This window comes from Gymnodraco acuticeps, unplaced genomic scaffold (genome assembly GCF_902827175.1).
Source record: "Gymnodraco acuticeps unplaced genomic scaffold, fGymAcu1.1, whole genome shotgun sequence".
Classification (NCBI taxonomy): Eukaryota; Metazoa; Chordata; class Actinopteri; order Perciformes; family Bathydraconidae; genus Gymnodraco; species Gymnodraco acuticeps.
This window is the reverse complement of record NW_022990454.1, coordinates 1,919,997-1,929,618: the sequence shown is the minus strand read 5'-3', so window position 1 is coordinate 1,929,618 and position 9,622 is coordinate 1,919,997.

Genomic DNA, 9,622 nt, shown 5'->3' with positions numbered 1-9,622 from the left:
GAATCAGAATTCTCCGTGCATCCTGCGAGGCTCTTAATCACAGCAAAGGAAACCTTTCAGACCAAATCTATTTATGTCACTTTTCATCACACCAGATGAGAGCTGATTGGCCTCACACTGGGCAGCCAGACACCAATCACTGTTTACCGAACAGAGCAAGGAAATGGAACAGGAGCAAAGAAGAGTCTCAGGCATTAGCCCGAGCCATCTGCTGCTGTTCTCCATGACCCTGACTCTGATCAGTCCCAGATAAAGTGTTTCTGATGGTATCCCAGGATTCACAGAGGATATGGAGTGATGCATTAGGACAGGGGTAAAAATAAAAATTGAATTTCTTAAATTATTATTAATAATAACGGGTGCATAGACATTTTTCAGGGGCGGACTAGCCATCTGTATAATTTCCCCGCAGTGAGGCTCCCCCAGTTGACAATGCACTAGCGCAGTGTTTCTCAAACTTTTTCATACCAAGGACCACTTAACCAATAAAAAAACACTCACGGACCACCTAACTCCACAAATATCCAGAAACAATAGGCCTGCTTACATTACATTACATTACATTGCATTTAGCTGACGCTTTTATCCAAAGCGACTTACAATAAGTGCGTTCGTCCAACAAAATACAACTTACCAGCTTACCACTCCAACAGTACATAACAGCCTAAAACTCTCTGAGGTCTAAGCCATTTTTTCACATGTTAGGCTCGCCTGGGCTTTTTTTGTAAAAATGCTATTAAAACATGAACCTTGGTGACCATCGGGCTGGCCTGCATGGTCTGCCTACAAAACAAAAATAAAAAAACGTTTATGCAGCCCCAACAACAGCTTCTGATCATCAACAGACTTCATGCAATGCTTCATTGGATGCATATATTAGATAATAATCTCTATCTCACTCCTAAAACCTCTCAATCTACTTTCAGCATGGATAAATGCTCATAAAATACATCCATTGTTTGTTTTATACGCTTCTTGAAATCCTAAAAACACATCGTTTTTCTAGAACAGATTACAAATCGCCTGAAAATGGTACAAACAAGTGGAAACATGTGTGACTATTATGTTACCATTGACTGTTAGCAGGCTCAATGTCGAGTCAAGGGAACATAATAAAGGAGACGGTAGCCGAAGTAATCAAAAAAAGAATTTAATTAATAATTACCACCATGGTTGAACAAAGGAAATATAAAGTAATGACAGACAAGAACACATACTGCACAGACAGGATCAGCACCAGACAAAGGGGAAGGCAGAATACTTATACATGAGGTAATGACGAGACAAGACACACCTGGGTTAATTACAAATGGGTACACCTGGAGGGGAAACGATAAGGACTACAAAACCATAACAGGAAACTACAGCTAGACATGACACATCACACTAGGAGCCCCTGATCAGGGCACAAACACATAACACCCCCACACCCAACTTTATGTCCATAACCCCAAGGCGAAATGGGGGAATGAACATAAACAGAAGGAAACAAGAAACAATAATACTGTCAGCACAATAACAAATACGAATTGTACTAACAGCATGGTATGGACAGCCCTAACCCCCACACCACCCCATGGATAAATAGCACCCCCCCCCCCCCCCCCTACGGCCTAGTCACGTTATTTACCTGGCGAAAAGCCGTACAAAACCTATCTGTCTTGTCTGACTTATCAACCAATAAGCACGGCGAGCTCCATGGTCTGAAACTGGGCTCAGCGATATTGTTAGTGAGCATGTATTCCACCTCTTTCTGTAACCGCGCCCGCTTATATGGGTTCACGCAATACGCGTGCTGTTTAATGGGTAATGCCTCCGCCACATCGATGTCATGTTGTAATACGTTAGTGCGCGAAGGAATATCGGAGAACAGCTCACAATGAGACCCAACCAAACCCCTGATATCATCTCACTGCGTTGTTGATAAATGGCCAAGATGACAGTCAAGAGTGATCAATGACTCAGTGTTTGTCAACCGTCCCTCCACGACCGCCTTGGACGGAATATTGACGTCATCTTCCAGTTCTCCAACCCCCTCTGAAAAACAAAGACTGTCATTACTCTCATCAATGCTAGATGGGGCCAACATACAAACTGACACCGGCACAGTGGACACACTCGCAGAGGGAACAACAATACTGTCAATAGGATTCACCAGAGGCTCCCTCACATAATATGGCTTAATCATATTAACATGACACAAGCGAGTCTTCCACCCACGATCCGGTGTCTCGATCAGGTAGTCCAAATCCCCTACTTTCTCTCTAACCAGGTACGGCCCACTAAACCGTGCTTGTAAGCTGGAGCCTGGGACAGGCAACAACACTAAAACCCTCTCCCCTGGCACAAACGTTCTATCCCGAGCCTTCCTGTCATACCAGCCCTTCATCCTCCCCTGTGTGTCACTCAGATTTGTCCTCGCTAGTTCACATGCCCTCTTCAGCTTCTCCCTAAAGCCACAGACACAGTCTAACAGGTTCTTCGGCTCGCTCTCCCCCAACCACTTCTCCCTCAGCAGCTTAAGCGGCCCCCTAACCGAATGCGCAAATACCAGCTCTGCAGGACTGAATCCCAAAGATTCCTGCACCACCTCCCTTGCGGCAAACAACATTAAATGAACCCCTTCATCCCAGTTGTCCTTCGTGTCACGACAGAACGCCCGAAGCATTGTTTTTAGCGTGGAGTGGAACCTTTCCAAAGCCCCCTGGGATTGTGGGTGATATGGGCTAGAGAAACTATGCGATATATCCAGCTGCTTTAAAACCTGCGAGAAGATGCGGGATAAAAAATGTGTACCTTGGTCGGACTGTACCACGCGAGGCAAACCAAAAACGGAGAAAAACCTCACCAAGGCCTGTGACACTGTTTTGGCCGTTATCCGTTTCAGTGGAATCGCTTCCGGAAACCGTGTGTTGGCACACATAATGGTCAAAAGAAAGCTATTACCTGCCTTGGTTCTAGGGAGTGGACCCACACAATCAATGATAACCCTCTCAAAAGTTTCCCCCACTGCCGGGATAGGGTAGAGTGGCGCCGGTGGAATGACCCCGTTAGGTTTACACCCCCCCTGCAGTGCTGCACCACATCCCGTTTCAACCCTGGCCAAAAAAATTGTCATATGTCTTATTGACCCCCAGATGTCCTGCGAGCCTGTGATCGTGAGCCAAACACAGAATATCATGACGGTATCTAAACAACCTGCGTCACCACATTCCAATCATTCTCCGCTGACGCGTCGAGGCTAGGAGACCATTTACGCAGCAATACCCCGTCCCTCAGGATATAGCAACTTTTAGAAACCTCACTCTCTCCCACTCCCACAGTGTTCGCAAAAAGGCCTGACAGGCTTGGATCTCTACCCTGTTCCGCGATAAGCTCCTCGCGAGCAAAAGAAAACCCAGCTGCGCTACTGGCAGACTCACACGAGGAAGTAGAGGGCAGTAAAGGGCTGAGACCGGCTGGAATAGATGGAAGAACAGCATCACATTCAAGAGGGGCAATTTCAGGAACAAGCTGAGACGATGACCACAAGTCGGGTTGCCCCGGGAGCGCCCCCTCCACCTCAGGCTCCCGTGGTACTGCACCCTGGGTGTAAGAGAATATTTTCATCTGATCTGTTTATAGAGTTTCTTATTGTTTTATAGAATCTGTGATACTGCAAACATCTGCTTGTAGTCAGTCAGAGACTCCTCTGTGATGTTGAGGTCACAGGTCAAACGCTTCTCCTATGTCCGTGGGGGGTTGACCTGGCAGCATCTCTTTGAGACAAGCAGACCATTGTCTCGCATCGGCTATTGATTATACGCGGGCTTTCTGGGAGCCCGCCTCTCCTCGTGTTGGTTAGATGTTTTGTGTCTTTTGGTTCAGAGATTACCTTGGTGGAGCACAAGGACAGTGTGAAACTAGGATGATCTCCCGGCCGTGTGTAATTGTCTGTCTCTCAATAAATATCAGTGTATTGACAGGCGAGTCCAGTTTCCCTCATTTGATGATGCGCTCAACATTGCTGCAAAGAAGTTTTAACTTCACAATTGGCGTCGCGAACGGTTACCAACAAATCGTCGAGCTGGTGAGTGTAATTTCAAATCTATATTTTGACATTGCCTCGCCAGACTCTGTGATTGACGGTATAAAATTACCTGTGGAACAGATAGATGCAATATTTTTGGTTTCCTCTGTGTGTGTGCACGGCAAATATTCGGAGAGACCTTAAAGAGGGCATCAGTAATGTGGAACTTCGGTTTAAAAGCAATGTAAAGATTTGTACTGAAACGAATCGCCGAATTCTGGAGATTTCAACGGTTTAACTAGTTAAATCAACTCGCCTCGAAATCACCCTGTTGCTGCTGCAGGAAGAGGGTGTGGGTAACTCCCCCCCCTGTGGGGAGCAGCACACGAAACAGAGCACAGTGTCGTATTATTTTTAAATCGCACCATTATGAGTTTTGGAACTAAACAGAACTCTTATTAACGGGAAACGTGATACGAAATATTACGTCACGCTGTGTTTCATAAACTGAGGGGTTGTTGAATTTGGCTGTTGTTAAAATAAAGGGTACTGAATTCATTAAAAGTCTCTGCCTCTCCGGATCGGGGAGGGCAGAGCACCACTAAATTAGCATAGTGGTTGCTGATTGAGAATAATGTGGTTATTACTCTTCAGCAGATTCCGTTCTTAGAATTAATTAAATTAATTAATATCTCTGCTCTCGGTCGGTTGAGCAGTTTTACCACTACATTTGCATAGTGGTTTTGATTGAGAATAAGGTAGTTTATTGCTCATCAACTGAATTAATGTTTAACAACACAGACTTGTATTTTCTGTTAATCACACCATAAGCTCAAGAACTAAATTGAGCTATTAAATGGGAAGGGTGGTGGCAGAATATTACATTCACACTGTGTTTAATAAACTTACGGATTATTGAATTGGATTTTGTTTTTTAAAAAAAACAATTAAAATAAAAAAAAAATAAAAAAAACAATAAGTAAAAATAAGTACTGATATTTCCCTACCCCCGCTGAAGTTTCCCTAATTCGGATTAAAATTAAACTGGATGAGTTTAGCTGTCACCTGATATTTTTTGCGGGTTCATGTTTGTTTTGTATAATTGTTTCGTGTTTGTTTGTATATGCCGTCTTGTGCATGTTTTTTTAACAACTAATAATTAATCAGTCCACAGCCAAGGTAAAATTAATCTAAATTTCCGCAAAAGGAAAATACATTTTAAAAAAAAGCCTCTGTTTTACACCCGGGAACCTCAGAGGCATAACTGCGGGTCATCTGTCTGCTCAAATAGGTCAATGTTGTATTATTTGTTTCATTTATTCTTAATCTATGTATTGTATGGTAATAATGAAAATAAAATAACCTAATGTATTGAACACATTCCGAAACAAAGCAGATAAGACAAGACTTAGACACAATGGTGATTGAACCTTTTTGCACGATTGATGCAAAATGAAAACTTTGTCATTATCTGTTTCCAACTGGCCACTGGAATCAGATAATGGATATGAGTTGAAGTTCAATTACAGTTTTAAATATAGTTCAACATCCTTTTCTATACTCTGCTTGGTGCTGCAGAAGAAGAAAATAAAATAAAACGCAAGACACGGGGTCAGAGACAGGCGTGACCTCTGGAAGGAGAAGATAATCTGAAGCAGACCACGGCGCGACCCATTGGGGGTTTTATGACCACAGCACAAAGAGGAACATCTAATTGTAGCAGTCAGTTTATAATTTTGCCAGTACTGTTGAGCATTTTCAAAATGTATTTTCATGCCTCTGTGCAAGGCTTAGTCTTTCTATCAGTATAGCCACTGGTGTAAAGTAACTAAGTTCATAAACTTAACAAGTACTATACTTGGGCACAATTTTGAGATACTGGTACTTTATTTGAGTATCTAAAATGTTTTGCTGCTTTATTTTTCTACTCCACTACAGTTCAGTGGTAAATGGTGTACTTTTACTCCACTACATGTATTTAATACCTTTAGTTACTTTCAGATGTGGATGAATGATGTGAAATCTAATCAAGTGTTTAATCAGACTTTAGTTCCACCTGGAGTGAATCCACCAGCTACCGTATGCAGTATACAAAGTCATTCAAACTAGCTTCTCCTTTACCAGCTTTGAGAACACTTTCATGATCAATCATTATAAAACATATCATATATAGTATTCTGGAATAAACCAATCTGCACAACGACTACTTTTACTGTCGCTATTTTCACTATATTTTGATGACAATACTTTTCTACTTTTACTTGAGTAACATTTTGAATGCAGTACTTTTACTGTAACTTAGTATTCCTACACTCTGGTACTTCTACTTGTACTCAAGAACAAGATCTGAGTACCTAAGCTAACGTTAGCCAGAAACCTTCCATTTTGACACAAAGAACAATGGGGTAATTTCAAAGTAATTCAAAGTAATTCACACAGCCTCTTCCCTATGGGAGGAGCAGCAGGTTCAGCTTCATTTAAATATGTCGTGCAGTAATAGATGGATTTATTTTTTTCATCTCAAGAGAGAATGTGTATTTTATGTTAGTATTTCAAAAATCTCCTGGGGGAAAATCCCCCCAGACCCCCTGCGGGGGTTGGGTTTTCAGCATGTGAACTCTTTCACTTGTGAGGAAATGGCAGGATTGGCTCCAGGTCGCCTTTTTATTTACTACAAGACAAATGTTTTTATTTTATTTTAATTTCATACAGTTCAATTTGGATTGAGACAGGGAAATATTCTAAACCTCACGCGTGGCGTTTCACTGACAAGGGGGCGATATAGCGTGTATGTAATTACATTTCAAATACTGATTTGAGCCCCACCACTGTATGGGTTAGCCCTACCATAGATTATCTAACACAAATACTCGGGAGCCGATAAGTCAATAAGTTGCTTTTCGCGACAGGCACACAATAAAACAGTGGAAACAAACATGTGTTTGACTTTCATTATTTAATGAAACTGTGTGCCCTTTATAGTCTGTGTCCAATATTGTGTATTTGTATATATATATTATATATATATATCCTAAATATATGCTAAGGTCCCGCTACGGACACGATAGCAGTCACTTCGTGCGCATGTGTGTAATTAAACCCATGATATCAAAATCTCACTCCAGCCAGGTACCCAAAGTTAGCAACCCTGTCCATACCCCAATAATATTTTATTGATGACAAGTTTGCATCCCTGCCTGTTATCGTTTTCATCACGGAGCTAAAAAAAATGGTGTATTGATTACTGATCTGTGCAAGTCAAATTTGTTAACTGACTTTGGTTCTAATGTTAATGTTAATTTGATTTCAACCCATAAGTAATTATTTAAATTAACTCAACATTCCACATGATGGATTAGTGTTCCACATTTTTTCCCACTAATTTGTTTATGATTAGGCCAATGGTAAAGAGAGACATTTATGACCCTGTGTCCTTTTTGTTAGCACGTGGTTCCATTTTGTCTAATGGCGTTGGACAGCTTCACTAAGAGTCACCCAGTTCTACCCTGCTACAGTCCGGCTGAGTGCAGTCACAGAGATGCTATGGCTGCTCTACATGACATTAATGGTTTGGTCCGAGAATGGACACCATTTCCTGCTCCCAGAGAGAATGACGCTCCTCACACTGAACAATACAGCCATTGACACTGTCTCACGTGAGTCTGCTCCCCCCCACCGAGCCATGAACTGGAAGCTGGAATTCTGAACACTTGGAACTGTCACACCAGCACCAACCCTTGGGTCAGTTAGATGAGACTAACGGCTTCACTTGGGGCATATGGGTCAGAAATATGACTCTCGTTACCACGGAGTGGGTTGTTTGTTTTTTTAAGGCTATTCATACTGCTATGCAGAGTGAAGAGCCCCTACTATTTTAACAAATACGCCTGATGTCAGGGGCCTCTTACTGTCTACTTCTGCATGTATTCACATTATATGGACCATGTTTACACCTGTTGAAACTAGGGCTGCACGGAACTCAGGCTACAATACAACCATTTTGTTCTGCTCTAACGATTCAATTTATAAATTCTACATCAAAATAGTTCGTTTTTATTGTTTCCAATGATAACGTCACCTTAAGTGGAGGAATGCAAACCTGTTTTAAAATGTAAGGTTTTGAATTTCTTTGACATTTCTCAGTAATGACACCCTCAGACGCCCACTATCATGTATGCCAGTGGTTCCCAAACTTTGTTGTGCCCAAGGCACACCAAAGGACAAGTAAAAAAAAAATAAAATCTCAAGGCACACCTATTGTGAAAAGATAGCCCTTATAACACGTGTTATCACTCATATTATGTAAAGTATCTGTAAATGTGCATAATTATTTACTAATGCCAAATAAAATGTGACAAAGACAACTATATTACGAAATATTTCCGAAATTAATTTGAAACTATATCAAATTAGGCTTCATCAAACCAGCAACACACTCATTTACACCAGACAGGTCACAAAATAGAAAATGAGGCAAAGGAAACTCAGCAGAAATTCAGCACAGACAACTGTCAATGCAAGGAAGCTGTATTGTCCATGGTCCGGAACTACAAATTATAAATGTATTACTTTAAAAAAAAATGTAATATATTACACTACTTTGTTACTATCTACATAAAGTAACTCGGTACTTTACTCGTTACTTTCCTCGCCGAGCACGTACAAACTGCGCATGCGTGAATGGCAATAACTTTCCTTACCAGCAGGCGGCGGTAGTCAAGCCCCCAGGTAGTGCGCCGGACTCAGATGAACATATTCGTGCTGGCCAAACGGCGGTACTACACTTCCGGTTTGGTTGCCAGGCCCGAAAACACTTTTCCCATTGACTTACATGGGGAAAGAGTGGTCTGTAACTCGTTGGATAATTTTTTTAACTAAATAAACTACCCAGTATGAACACTTGTATAGCCCTTATTAAAAAACATTCGTTCCTCAAGTTGTAAAACATTTGCTAATAACGTTATTCTGAGAGTTATTTCCCTCTGCATTATGAACGCGCATCTAATCCACGGGACCGCGCAGCCCGGCACAGGGAGGGTGCTGGAGCCAGGCTCTGGCTGGAGCTTTTGGAGCTACAACGAGCGTTAAAGGCAGAGAGTGAAATTCAGTGAATACACGTAGTTTACAGAGATGCTGTATGAGGAACCAATGTGAGTTGCGTTTATCTTTACCCATGGATGCACAATGGGAACGGATCCATATCGTCTTACTGCCATCCCACGGAGCTGTAATAATGGATATATTGCACATGTTTGCTGTAATTCATTGTCATACTACATGGGCTGTATGATTGAATCTTGTACCGTAAATGTTGTATTAAATGGAGTTAATATTACCGATATCACTACATCATTACTAGCTAGCCGCTAGCTGCTAACTGCCGCCTCGTTCATATCAAATCCATGGCGGTAGTGTGTATTTGTCATTTAATACAGGCAACAACCGGAAGACAGAGAAGAAGAATAGACTGCGTGATATAAAAATAATGGGCATACCTCCACCCCTCGATAGTTATCGCTGACTCAGCCATGTTTAGGCAGCACTGCACGTGGAGATGTGGACGCGCAAGTCGCGCAGATTACGTACATAAACCTACAAAGTACTGATATAGTA